The sequence below is a fragment of the Eschrichtius robustus genome, chromosome 7, assembly GCF_028021215.1.
Source record: "Eschrichtius robustus isolate mEscRob2 chromosome 7, mEscRob2.pri, whole genome shotgun sequence".
Classification (NCBI taxonomy): domain Eukaryota; kingdom Metazoa; phylum Chordata; class Mammalia; order Artiodactyla; family Eschrichtiidae; genus Eschrichtius; species Eschrichtius robustus.
The window spans coordinates 49,130,424-49,145,463 of NC_090830.1; positions in this window are offsets into that span (position 1 = coordinate 49,130,424).

Here is a 15,040-nt window from a genome sequence, read left to right on the forward strand (position 1 = left end):
GCTGAACAGAGCCCGAATTTCCTCAGAGCTGGAACTCCCGGCTCGGGCGGGGTCTCTTCCCTCCGCCTTCACGGAACTGCCCCGGAGCCCGAGGGGAGGGCGACCTCACTGAGGCTGCCGGCTCTGGAGGTGCCCCGGCGGCCGAAGCCGTGACAATCGCGGGGACGGTGGGCCGGGTAAGTGGGCGCCGGCCCTCCGCCTGGTCCGGTGCCCGGGCGGCAGCACAAGACCAGCTTCTGAGGGGCAGGGGTTCGCTGCCACCCGCCGCTGCTGTGCAGAAAGAGCGGCCTCCAGCGTCTGGTCCCCGGGAACTTCGGTCCCTCCTCTCGCCCCTGCCCTCGGCCTGGCTCGCGAGGCCTGGTGGGCGTGGGGAGGGGGTCGGCCTGAGCGTCCTGAGGGGAAACGGGGCAAGGGAGGCGCAGGGTCCGGCTGCAGCGTCAGCGCCCCTCCTCCCGACTGCGGGGAAAGCGGCTGAAAACTCCTCCCGAGGCGCGCAGGCCCCTTATTCAGCCGCGTCCCTCTGCGCTCCTTCCTCCCTGAGCTAAAGTACCGGGGGGAGGGGACAGGGCGGGGGACTGGCGCAGGTAATGGGGAACATCAAAAGGTGATTGTTAACTAAGGAAAACCAGCTCTCCCAAGGTGAGGAATGTGGCGCTTTTCTTGGCCTGGGCTCACTGAAATCCTTCCTTTGATATGCACCTCCGCTCTCTGGGGCCTGCATTCTGTATTTGCATATCCTGAGTGCCTCAGGGCCCGCCGGCTCACATTGGAGGGCTGCAAGTGCTGAAGACTGTGACATCCTTTGTTTACTGATAGGGCAAGAAATATTCCATTTCTCACAGGCTTGAGGGGCAGACAGTGAAAAAAAGTCAGAGAATCTCACTCGGCTTGTACTTTGGTTTACATATAGATAATATTTATACTTAACTGTGCTAATAGATGTTCTCAAGTTCAATCAACTTGTACTACTGCCCTCTATGTATCAATTTCATCAATATCATAAGATAAATGCCTATAGAATTGACTTAATCCATTTAAATAGGATAATGATTTTTAAAGGAAACATAATAGAAATATAACAACAAAACCTTTACCACTAAAGGCTGGGTCTCGAACAACCTAAATAAATGTTCTATTGTTAAAATATTGAAAGATGTAGTCAATAGAAATATCAACAAAAACGACAAATAATAAGGGTAGCAGAATGTTGAAATGTTCTATCTTTATCATTAAAGTGGCAGAGAATCATTTATTAGTAGGCACTGGGGGCAGAAGATGCCTGATTTTATATCTGTGTCATACTTGTGCAGTTGTTTCAACAAGTAACTTAAAGACAAAATGGAAAAACAAGGAGGTTTGTGCCTGAGATCATGTTGATGTGAAACCAGGGATGGCCACCTTGTGCCAGGTGAGTTAAGTTTACCTGGAAGGTAGACCGCAGAGCTCCTGGGAAGCAAGGGTTGGAATTTTTCTGCTGGGTGCCCCTTAGGTTCTGTGACTTGACTGAGTGACTGACTGTGAGTCATGTTTCGGGAAAGACCTGATCACAGGAAAAGGGTGGGAATAGAGTGCTTTGGGGAGCAGCTAACAACATTCATCACAGCTCACGGCCTGAATGAATTTTAAAGAAACAGGAAAACAAATGCTTCTTATGGAATCAGAGAATGTGAGGGCTGGACAGTCCCAGAAAATGAGGAACACCCATCCCATTTTCCAGATGAGAAAACAGAGGTCCAGCAAGGTGAAATCCCTCACCCAAGTTGCACCCGTCTCTCCTCCCCACTACGTGGTTCATGAAAGCAGGACTCTTCCTGTCTTGATCACTGCTGAACCCCAAAAAGGGCCAGGCATCTAGCAGCTGCTCCAAAAATTTGGGTTGACTGTAGGAACAATGCTATTTCTTTCTTTCTCACTCTTATTCAGGATTGTGCCAAGAACTCCCCAGGTTGCAATGTAATTCGATAAATGTAAATATTAATTGAGTTTTGTTGTGATGAGGACTTAGGCTTTGAAGGTAACAGACTTGGTTCAGATCTTGGTTCTGCCACTCCATAGCTGTTTGGCTTTGGGAAAATTACTAAACCTCTCTGAGATTATTTCCTCCTTTGTAAAGTGGGGATAAATCTATCTGAGCCAGCAGATCACCTGCATGAGAGATGTGCACTAAATATTGGTCTTTCTCACTCTCCTACGCCATCTCTCTGTTCTTCCCAGAGAAGCTGCACAGAAGGATATAGTACTTTTTAAAAATAGTTAACTAATTAATTAATTAATTTGTTTTTGGCTGCGCTGGGTCTTCGTTGCTATGCACAGGCTTTCTCTAGTTGCCGCAAGCGGGGGCTACTCTTTGTTGCGGTGCGCGGGCTTCTCATTGCGGTGGCTTCTCTTACTGCGCTTGTTGTGGAGCACCGGTTCTAGGCGCGCGGGCTTCAGTAGTTGTGGTCTGCAGGCTCAGTAGTTGTGGCCCATGGGCTTAGCTGCTCCGCGGCATGTGGGATCTTCCCTGACCAGGGCTCGAACCCATGTCCCCTGCCTTGGCAGGCAGATTCTTAACCACTGCGCCACCAGGGAATTCCGATATAGTACTTTATAAGAGGGGTTTGAATTTATTTCAGATTGTGTACATTTTTCTTGTAGAAAAGATTATTCCACTCTAGAAACATAAACACGCAAAACCACTCCAAATGCAGTATTCTATGGTTTAGATATTATCAGTCACATTTTATAAGTAATTGGGCAAATGCCAGAACACTAGGTACTGGGGCGTAAGAAGACTCAAATCTGGGGTGACCCCACTCCAATTTCAAGAGCAGGGTGTGCTTTTCAAATCCACGTTTCATCTGGTCTTTGTTTCTCATCCGTCCTCTGTGTCTGCCTTTCTCAAGAAGGCTCAGATCCTCGGCTTTCACACCCTCCCAGCTGGCTGTGCCCCAGCTCCCGGCCTGGAACCTCTGCGTGCCTGGGTGTGCCTGCTCACCCTGTGCATCACCAGCTTTGCCAGGGAGATGCTGTATCGTGCACTGCTTGTTGTACCCAGAGTACCTGGACCCTCCTGGTACATGAAGTGCACCCTCCTCACCAGGTGTGCAGCCCATCCCCTTACCTTATATCCTGCCTCTAAGCCAGGCTTGGGGGTGACTACAGTGCTGACTACAGCATTCAGCTGTGTGAGGTGCTGGGATCAAAGTGAAGTTCCCAAATTTTGAAGTGGCAGGCTTGAGGGGCACACAGTGATTTAAAGTCGGGTCACCTGACTTAAAGGGGGGACTGATTGATTTAAAGCCAAGGCAGCTGACTTAAAGCCTGCGTCCCTCAGCTGCAGGACGAGACCAACTTTGGCGGTGCACGGGTTTGCTCCAAGACAGCACTGCTGTTCAGGAAGAGATTCCAGTAGCGCCTTAGTGCAGGGGGACTTGGTCCGTTGTCTTGCCCCTGCCCTCAGAGGGGGGCCACCTGCTCTTCTGGAGAATCAGGGAGGGGGAAGTGCAGAGTCCCGGCTGGAGTTGCGGCACCGCTTGTCTGATGGCAGGGAAAGGGGGACAGGGCTGTGTGGTGTCCTGGGGCTGGACTCACCAGGTCGACTCAGCCTCTCAGCCTCCTAACCTCCCCCCCCCCACACACTCCACAAGAGTTTCCAATAATATGTAATTGCGCCTTAGGTTCTCGGTCTTCAAACTCATCCCCAGGCTCCCAGGTCCCTTGATTCAGCCAATACCTCTGTGCTCTTTCTTCTATTAGATACAGTCCCAGAGGGAGGGGCTGGGGGATGGGACTGGAGGGATGCCGGCAGCACTGGCCTCAGCTGACTAAAGAGATCCGGGGCCTGCGCTATCACACATGTGCGAGGACCCTTAAGGCGGAATCGAGGGGGCCAGTTAGAGGCAGTCCTTGCTGCCTCAAGTGAGTATGGATCACCGTCGGGTGGGGAGCACGCTGACCCCTGAGAAGTACTGTTAGGAGGATGTGTTCCTCCCTCGGCTTCAAGGACGTGGGTGGGCTTCAGGGCTCCAGTTCCCCACCAGGCCTCCAGGTCCGACTGCACCGCAGCGGCCTTGCAGACCCGCCTTCCTGCCCCAGAACTTGCCAGGCTCCAGGAAGAATCCAGACAGCAGAGATGGTGCCTGAGGGCTCCAGCTTGAAAAGTGCTGTCCCTGGGGACCCAACAGTGGAGGGAGGAAGGGTGAAGGGAGTGGGGGGGTGGGGTCGGGAGGGGTGGCTGCCCTGGGAGACGTTGAGAGAGAAATATCGCCCCCCCACACCCCCTGCCCCTGCAACTGACCCATTGATGCCATAGGATCTCAGGGCCTTTTAGTCAGAGATGCCTCTGCTTCTTTACTCCTGTGTTCAAAACTATGCAAAACCAACTCTTCATCCTCTTGCTGCCATGCCAGGACTTTTAAAGCACTGTTCTTTTGAAGCACTCGTTTCCTAAACTGCAGTTTGGAGCTGTCCCAGCTATTTAAAAGTGTTCTCCTTAAACTGAGACTAAATCCTACTCTTTTGGAAAAACGGCCTTCACTTCACCGGAGATCGTCTTTTCTGCCCATTCCTTCCTTCTACTGCCCTCTTAAGAACCCCTGTGCTCAAAGAGCTTGGTGATTTATTTTTTGCTTGATGTCAAAAAGAAACCTTCCCCATGCACCCCAAAAAGCTTTCCTGGAACATAGGTGTTTCACAACCATGACAGTGTTTTGCAGTTAGTATACACTGGGTAGAGTGCCTAGCAATCCCTCCAAGAGCCAGAGGTGAGCAGACCTTTACTTATTTGATTGGATGCCCTTCAAGTTTAGGAAGGTCCCATTCTTATGACCCAGCAGGTAAGACAGAGCCCTGGATGGTTGTGGCTGTGATTAGATAACTTCTGATGATTTTATTTCCCTTACTGAGCTGCTGCTTCTAGGTTAAATTCGTTTTATTACCTGTCCTTTTTTTTTTTTTTTTTTTTAATATTTTTATTTATTTATTTATTTATGTATGGCTGTGTTGTGTCTTCGTTTCTGTGCGAGGGCTTTCTCTAGTTGTGGCAAGCGGGGGCCACTCTTCATCGCGGTGTGCGGGCCTCTCACTATCACGGCCTCTCTTGTTGCGGAGCACAGACTCCAGATGCGCAGGCAGGCTCAGCAACTGTGGCTCACGGGCCCAGCCGCTCCACGGCATGTGGGATCCTCCCAGACCAGGGATTGAACCCGTGTCCCCTGAATTGGCAGGCGGATTCTTAACCACTGCACCACCAGGGAAGCCCTACCTGTCCATTTTTAAAGAAAGGCTGACAAAGTCACTGTAATAGGTCAGGAGTCTGAACTCAGGGTTGGTCAAAGGTACTCACAGGGAGGAAGGTGGATAAAAATAGGTGGATAAAATAGGAGGGTTGGCAAGTACAGCCAGGACACCCGTGTTCATCATGCATACTAATAAAGGCCAGAATCTCCTCATTTATCTCTGGTGGGAAGTTCTGATGGTTTCACAGGATCAAACTCAAATCATATTCAAACTAGGGGATTTCCCTGAGCATAAAAGGAAGTATCCGTCCCTAGCAGGAGTCGCTGCAGAGGAATAAAGATGTAGATGTAGAGAACGGACCTGAGGACACAGGGAGGGGGAAGGGTAAGCTGGGATGAAGTGAGAGAGTGGCATGGACATATATACACTACCAAAGGTGAAATAGATAGCTATTGGGAAGCAGCTGCATATAGCACAGGGAGATCAGCTCAGTGCTTTGTGACCACCTAGAGGGGTGGGATAGGGAAGGTGGGAGGGAGACACAAGAGGGAGAGGATATGGGGATATATGTATACGAATAGTTGATTCACTTTGTTATACAGCAGAAGCTAACACAACAAGGTAAAGCAATTATACTCCAATAAAAATGTTAACAACAACAACAACAACAACAACAACAACAAAACCCAAAATCTAAGTCAATCAAGCCAACGGAGACAATGTATGTGTTTACAGTTCAAGAAATCCACAAGGGAATCCTTTATTCTGTAGGCAATGAATGGTCCATTCGAAAAGGAAAAAACTTTCTAAAATGTTGTCTTTCCATTTATTGTTCAGAACATCATTTTTATACCTCTGCATTTCTTACTATTCAAAGCCAAGTCACGTGAGTTACAGGGAAGCAGCTGATGGATTTAAAGTTGGGTCACTTGATTTAAAAACCAGTGGCAGTTGATTGATTTAAATCCCGGTCATATGACATGAGGAGGGGGTGCTAAAAACTGCTTTTTCATCTCTGGCTCAGAATATCATATTTACCTTGGTTTTTCTTATGATTTAGAAAACTTGAGCTGTCTCTCCTTGGAATCATCAGGAGAAAAATACAGTATTTCAGGTTCATTCTTGAAACCAACTTCTCACGGTTAAGGTGTATTGGCTAAAAGATCTTCCTTCTTCAAGAGATTCCAAACCTCTGTAAGACACTTCATTGTAATTGGAGAAAAAAGAAGAATGAATTCAGGCCAGCAGCTGCAGGAGGCCAAGGCAGCCCCCAGGACTAGGGAAGGAGGAGGAGGAAGGGCTGAGAGTTGCCATTAGAGCAGACAACCTCCAGAGGGCGCTGAAGCACCGGCAGAGCCCACCTGCCACTCCCAGTTTGGCACTCCAGGGTCAGATTTGGGTTTGGAGATAGGGTTGCTGCAACCCCAAGGAGGTGAGCAGAGAGGAGGAGTTGATTACCGGTCTCCTCTGACTCTCTGACCCAAATTGCCTGGCTTCACAGGGGGGACAGGGTTTTGCTTTCAGCAAACTGATGGGGCACTTCCAGGCTGGTCGGGTTGCCCAGTGGCCCGACAGCCTGACAGGCTGAACTGCGGTGTGACCGCCCTTTGTTTCTCCAGAATCTGTGCATCAGGAGGTGCATGGGTGCGGGAGCCCATCCACCGCCCCTCCCCCCAAGGGGGATGGCACCTTCCCTGGCTGTACCCTATGATCACCAGGTACTTGAAATGAAGGCAAGTTTTTTGACTTCAAGGAAAAGCTCACATAACCATTTCTTCCTCATAATGTGTGGGATTTACTATAATGGAAGGACATTAGAAAGAACAGGTAGAAAACTCACCTGTTGGTCTCCATGTAGGAGTTTATTTTGCATGAAGCCCTCCTACGTGAGTAGATAGCAGAGGTTTATTTTTGTCCCCGTGTGTGTAGTTGTGGCAGAGGATGTAGGTATGGTGATTTGAAGCCCTCAAAGAAATATTCTCAGAACTCTCAAGATTTCTCTTGATCGGAACCGAAAGAGACCTGGAAAAGGAGGAAAAGAAAAGGAGGAGGGAGAACGAATGACTGTTTCTCAGTAAATTCACCTTCCTGGTTGATTGTTCTGTCTTCTCATTTCTTTTAACTTCTATGTGTGTCTAATGGAATAATGTAGAAAGGCTGATTTTTATGCTTTAAAAGATTTTACATCACAAAGAAACTAGAAGTGGCTAACAGAACTTATTCAAATCAATTTTGCATAGAGACTTTGATATTAAATTTGGATACTAAAATGGGTTTATCCCAATTTTCTCTTTCTTTTTGAGTGAATATTTGTAACATATTTTTGTAGATAATAATTTATCCTAGATACACAAAATTGTGAGAATGGGTACCATTTTTTTACCACTTAAATGATTTCTTTTAAATAAATAGATTGTACACTTTAAATGCCAATGTTGTGTCTTACGTGTTGTTTTTTAATTCCTTGATTTCCAAAACTTGTGTTTATTTAATTGATTTCTATCTAATAATCTGTGTCTCGCCTTTATTGTTTCTTACTTTATATTTTATTGATCTATAGTTAATTTACATTATTATATTAGTTTCAGAGGTACAGCATAGTGATTCATAAATGTTTAGGTTCTTCTCCATTTATAGTTATTATAAAAGAGTGGCTATATTCCCCATGCTACACAGTACATCACTGTAGATTATTGATTTTATACATAGTGGATTGTACCTCAAAATCTCCTACCACGATTTTGCTCCTCCACCCTATCTCTCCCTGCTGGTAACCACTAGTCTGTTCTTTAATCTGTGAGTCTGTTTTTTTGTTGTTATTGTATTCAATTTTTTAGATGCCACGTGTAAGTGATAACATAGCCATGCTTGTTTTCTCATACCATACCGTGCTTTTTTTCTCATAACATGCCATGCTTGTTTTCTCTGCGGCTTATTTTACTAAGCATAATACCCTCCAAATCCATCCATGTCCTTGCAAATGGCAAAATTTCATTTTTTGCTGAAGTCATCATAAAAAATCTTTTTTATCCACTAAGCTATTGAGGAACACTTAGTTTGACTCTATATCTTGGCTATGGCAAATAACACTGTTATGAACATTGGTGTGCAGTTATTTTTTTTTTGAAATAGTGTTTTTGTTTTCTTCTGATATACCCAACAGTGAAATTGCTGGATATTATGGTAGTTCTATTTTTAGTTTTTTGTGGAACCTCCATTCTGCTTTCCACAGTAGCTGCACTACTTCACATTCACATCAAGAGTGTACAAGAGTTTCCCTTTCTCCACATCCTCACTAACCTTTGTTATTTGTGATCTTTTGGATGACAGCCATTCTGACAAGACTGAGGTGATATATCTCATAGTTTTGATTTGCATTTTACTGCCGATTAGTTATGTTTAGCATCTTTGTGAGTTCTGGCTGTCTATATGTAGTTTTTCCTTGGAAAAAAAATGTCTATTTAGGGCTTCTCATTTTTTTAAAAAAAGATTTTGGGTGTTTTTTTGATATTGAGTTGTATGTGCTGTTTCTGTAGTTTAGGTATGAACCCTTGCTTGGTCATCTTTTTTGATGTTAACCTCTTATCATGTGCAAATATTGTCTCTCCCTCAGCAGGTTGTCTTTTCATTTTGTCTTTGGTTTCCTTTGCTGTGCAAAATCTTTTAAGTTTAGTGAAGTCCCATTTGTTTATTTTTGCTTTTGTTTCATTTGCCTTAGTAGACTGAACCTAAAACTGTTGCTATCATTTATGTTGAAGAATGTTCTATATTTTCCTCTAGGGGTTTTATGGTTTCTGGTCCTACATTTAGGTCTTTATTCAGTTTTGCATTTATTTTATATATGGTGTGCTAAAATAATCTAATTTTATTCTTTTCCATGTAGCTGACCAGTTTTCCCAGTACCACTTATTGAAGAGACAGTTTTTTCTCCATATTGCCTGCTTTGTCATAAATCAATTAAATATAAGTGTGTGGGCTTATTTCTGGGATCTCTATTCTATTCCAGTGATCTTTGTGTCTGTTTTTGCTCTGGTACCTTTCTCTTTGATTACTGTCGCTTTGCAGTATAGTCTGAAGTCAAGGTGCGTGATGCCTCCAGCTGTGTTCTTTCTCAAGATTGTTTGGCTATTTGGGGTCTTTGTGTTTCTATACAAATTTTAAAATTACTTTTTCAAGTTCTGTGAAAATGCTTTGGTATTCTGATAGGGATTGCATTAAATCTGTAGATTGTCTTTGGTAGTATGGTTATTTTAACAGTATTAATTCTTCCAGTCGATGCGCATGCTATATTTTTCCATCTTTTTGTGTTGTCTTCAACTTCTTTCACCAATGGCTGATAGATTTCTGAGCACATGTCTTTTACCTGCTTAGGTGTGTTTATTCCTAGGTATCTTATTCTTTTTGATGTCATTGCATATGGTATAGTTTTCTTAATTTTTCTTTCTGACAGCTTTGAGTTTTGTTTTTTCTTCTTTTTCTAATTCCTTCAGGTGTAATGTTAGGTTGTTTATTTGATATTTTTCTTGATTCCTAAGAATAAGCTTGTATCACTATAACTTCCCCCTGTGAACTGCGTTGGCTGTGTCCCATAGATTTTGGATCATTGTGTGTTCATTTTCATTTGTCTTGGGTATTTTTAGAATCCCTCTTTAATTTCTTCAGTGTTCCTTTCTTCCCCTTTTATTCCCTTCATCTGTGATGTGAGGACATTATGTTTGGATTTCTTTCAGTTTTTTTTATGTGTGTGTGTGTGTGTGTGAGTGTGTGTGTGTGTGTGATTATTTAAGTTGCTGAGCTCTTAATTTCACATGGACACTGAAAACCCTGCATTGTTACTCTGCTCCCCCACAGTTACTGAATTTGACCTTATATTTTACATCTACTTGTTTTGTGTGTCCCTTAACTTCTTATTGTGAATATAGATGATTTTATTACTGTTTTTTTTTTCCCATCCTTCCTATTAGCTGTGTCCATGGTTGATTTACTACCTTTGTTGAATATTTGCCTTAACCAATGAGGTTTTTCCTTTAGTAAGTTTCCTTTCCTAATTTTTATATTTTAATCGTGACCTTTTCTTTTTCACTTAGAAAAGCCCCTTTAAGATTTCTCATAAAGCTGGTTTGGCGATGCTGAGCTCTTTTAGTTTTGCTTCTCTGTAAAACTTTAGATCTCACCATCAAATCTGAAGGAGAGCCTTGCTGGGTAGAGTATTTTTGCTTATAGGCTTTTCCCTTTCATGACTTTAAATATACCATGCCACTCCCTTCTGGCATGCAGAGGTTATCCTGAAAAGTCAGCAGATAACTTTATGCAATTTCCCATGTTTGTAACTTGTTGCTTTCCCTTTGCTCCTTTTAATAGTGTCTTTTTATCTTTATTTTTTTTTTTTCCATTTTAATTACAATGAGTCTTGGTGTGGTCCTCTTTGGGTTGATCCTGTTTTGGCCTTACTGTGTTTACTGGACTTGGATGTCTGTTTTCTTTCCCAGGTTAGGGAAGTTTTCAACTCTTATGTCTTCAGGTATGTTCTACACTGCTTTGTCTTTCCTTTTTGCTTCTGGGACCAGTATAATGCAAATATTAGTAGACTTGATGTTGTTTCACAAGTCTGTTCAACTTTCCTCATTTCATTTTAATCTATTGTTTTACCGTTCATCTTCAGTGATTGCCAGTACTCTGTCCTTCAGTTTTCTGATTCATTCCTCTGTATCGTTTAGTCTACAGTAGTTTCCTTTAATGTATTTTTCATTTCAGTTATTGTATTCCTCATCTCTGTTTTGTTGTTCTTTAATGGTCTAACTCTTTTTAAAAAAATTTCTAACTTCTTGCTCTGGTCGTCCATTCTTCTCCTGAGTTCTTTGATCATCTTTACAGTCATTACCTTGAACCCTTTGTTGAGGAGATTGGCTATCTCCACTTCACTTAGATCTTCTTCTGAATTCTTATCTTGGTCCTTCATTTGGATTGTGTTTCTGTGTCACCTCATTTTTCTTAACATCCTGTTTTTATTGCTATGTGTGCAGTAGGTTCGTTACATTTCCTGACCTTGGGGAAGTGGCCTTTTGTAGGAGCTGTCCCATGGGTCCCAGCAGCCCCCTCTCCCCTGGTCACTAGAGCTATATATTCTAGGTGTACCCCCTATGTGGGCTGCTTGGGCTCTTCTGCTGTGGTGGGCTGACTACTGTGGGTAGCCTGGTAGGCTTGGCTGCCCCCAGACTGCTTGTTTGCCAGGCTCTGCCTTGTATGGAGGCTGTCTGTGCTGCTTGGTGAGACTAAATCATAAGGCAGCTGGCTGCACAACTCTGGGGGACACCAAATCTGGTGCTGGTTCACTTATGGGTAGGATTGCAGTCCAGGTGATATCAGGGCTAGTGCCCAGTCACTGGTTTTGGGGCTATGCTGGCTACTGGGAGGAAGAGACAGGTTCTGCGTTCTGGCTGCAGGGCCCAGGAGCCACAGAGTTGGTGTTGGATCACTGTTCCTGACACAGCTCTCTGCAGGGCCGGGGGTATCCCTAATCTTGTGTTGGCATTCTGATGGGCAGGGTCAGGACCCAGCTGAGTCCATGGCTGCTTCTGGCCTGCAATTAAGTGGCCTGGTTACACAGGCTGCTGGGCTGTGGTATTCCTGGAGCTGGTGTGTGCCTGTTGGTGTATGAGGCTGATCCCACTGCTAAAGCAGGTTTGCTGTTGGGTAGGTCCAAGCTCCATCCAGTCCCTGTGCAGTTACCACCTGCCGATGGTGAGGCTGACTCCAAGGACAGAGCAGGCTCACTTGTCAGAGGGGCCAGGGACTCTGGGGCTGGTGCCTGTCCACTGAGGTGTGGAGGCTGGTCCTGGGGCTTTTGGTGGCTGGACCCATGTCCAGGGGCAGCTGTGCACTGACAGGACCTGAAGGCAGCCTGTTTGCTGGTGGATGGGGCTATGCCCCTGCTCAGTTAGTTGCTTGGCCTGCAGCATCCTAGTACTTGTGTCTGTAGTCTGGTGGAAATGGGTGGGGCTCGGTCCTGAGGCCGATAAGCTACAGGGAGGATTCTGAAATTATGCTTGCTGGTACCAGCGTCCACGAGGTAGAAGGAGCTCCCACGAATGGCTGCTGCCAGTGTCTCTGTCCCTGAGGCTGTGCTGTAGTTGCCTCTTGCCTCTCTGGGAGACTCTCCAAGATCAGGAGGTAGGTGTGACCCGGGATCCTTTCAAATGACTGCTTCTGTTCTGATTCTCAGATCATGTGGGATTTTGTGAGCATCTTTTAAGAGTGGAATCTCTATTTCCCACAACCCTCTGGCTCTCTGGAAAATAAGCACTACTGGTCTTCAAAGCCCAGCTTTCTAGGAACTCTTCTTTCCACAACAGGATCCCTGGGCTTGGGAGCCTGATGTTGGCTTCATACCCCTTGCTACCTGGGAGCACCTCTGAAATTGTAATTATTCTCCCATTTGTGGGCCACCCACTTGGTGGTATGGGTCTTGACTCTATTGAGATTTTGCCCTTCCTTTCTGTCTTGTCGAGGTGCCTTCCTTATATCTTTAGCTGTAAAACATCTTTTATGGTAGGTCCCGGCCTTTTTCATCAATTGCTGTTCTGTAAACAGTTGTGACTTTGGTGTGCCCTTGAGAGGCATCAAGCTCTGGGTCTTTGAATGCTACCATGTTGGACAATCTCTCTACTTCATTCTGAAATCATATTATTTAAGTTTTCTTAGTATCTTATTTGATTAGCGACAGTTTGAAATTTATTATCACTCATGTTTACTTCGCCTGTTTAAAAAAATTGAATAGTGCATTCATTCAGTTTGAAATGAAGGTAGTGACCTGTGAATTTCCATACCTCAAAAATCAAGGATAGGACAAAAGCCTTTTCTACTTGTGTTACCCTCAAACTCTGCACCCCACCCCAGCCTGGGGATTAACCTCTTGCACCCATGCTCACCTTCTGTTTTCGGACCTTTAACCATCATTGCATCTGTATGTGTGTTGACAAAGTGAACGCTAGTCTTTGCAGTTTTTGTGTTTTGTTTTTTGGTTTAGGGAACAGTCCTACTATGAATGTACATTTACTGCTCTACTGAAGTTCATATATAAACCTGCCAAGCACATTACCAGAATTGGAATTGCTTGTATATACACTTTGATAAATTTTATAGACAATGGTAGAACAGAAGTAAATTGTATTTCAAATGCCACAATATTCTCACACCATGAAAACCCTTCCCTTTTTAATATATCTGTGTGTAGTTTATCTTTATGCCCATACTATATTTCCCAGAGATGGGTAAGTGTTATGTTTCTTGCTGGCACATTTAACGTATTGTTCAAAGTCAGGCGTTTAGTGGTTTTAGCATGATCCTATTTCCATGAACTCGCAAATACAAGATCTTCTCTCACACTGTCTTTTACTCCCTGCTGTTTTATATTGCCCTCTTCATTCTCAGTCCTGGTCTTTCTTTATGTTCTTCATCAACCTGGATAGGTTATACTATTTTCTCCCTTATTCAAGACCAATAGAATAGAATAGAATACAACACCCAGAAATAAACCCTGATATATGGCCAAATGATTTTTGACAAGTTGCCAAGACTTTTCAAAGTAGAAAGGATAGTATTTTCAACACATGGTGCTGAGAAGTCTTGTGGGCAACATGCAAAAGAAGGAAGATGGACCCTTACCTAACATCATATGTAAAAATTAATGAAAACGTATCAAGAAACTAAATATAAGACCTAATAATATAAAACGTCTTAGAAGAAGATACAGGACAAGAGCTTCATGATATTGGATTTGGCAGTGTTTTCCTCCATATGAAGTGAAGGAACAACAAAGGTACAGCTAACAAAAAAATAAACAATTTGCAGTACATAAGTTAAAAAAAAAATGTGTATCAAAGAAATGTAAACAGAATAAAATGGCAACCCACAAGATGGGAGAAAATATTTCAGAGCCATCTATCTGACAAGAGATTTCTATTCAGAACATACAGAGAACTCCTGCAACTGAACAAAAACAAACACCCTGATTCAAAAATGGATAAAAGACTTGAATAGATGGTTCTTCAAAAAGATGTACAAATGACTAAGCACTTGAATAGATGCTCCATATCACTAAATGCATGTTTATATGTTTGTGTGCATGCATATACACACAAGCACACACACACATACACAAGCAGAAAACAACTATTGGTGAGGATGTGAGGGAGTTGGAACCATTGTGCTATGTCAGAGGGAATGCAGAATGATACAGCTGCTTTGCAAAAGAGTATGGCAATTTTTCAGATATTGAAAAATAGAATTACTACATGATCCAGGAATTTTACTATGATGTATACCCAAAGGTATTGAAATCAGGGTCTTAAAGAAATATTTGTACTCCAGTGTTTAGAGCAGTAATAATCACAGTAGCTAAAATATGAAAGCAACCTCAGTGTTCATCCACTAGTTCCTGGATAAACAAAGTGTGGTATACCCATATAATACAATAGTATTCAGTGTTAAAAAGGAAAAGATCTAGGAATATGTTACAACATGGATGAATCTTGAGGAAATTTAGCTACCAAAAATGCCATTTTTGTGACTTTTAGTGAGTCATAACAATACAACTACTTATTTCAATTATATGGGGGTACTTAGTGTAGTCAAAACCATAGAAATTGGGAGGATAATGACGCTTTTCAGGTGGTTATGGAACAAAAAGGAAAGTTATATTTAAAGGATATAGAGTTACAGTTTTAAAACGTAGAAAAGGATTAGAAAGATAAATGGTGATGTTGATCGCCCAATAATATGAATGCATTTAGTATCACTGAACGGTGCACTTTATAATAAC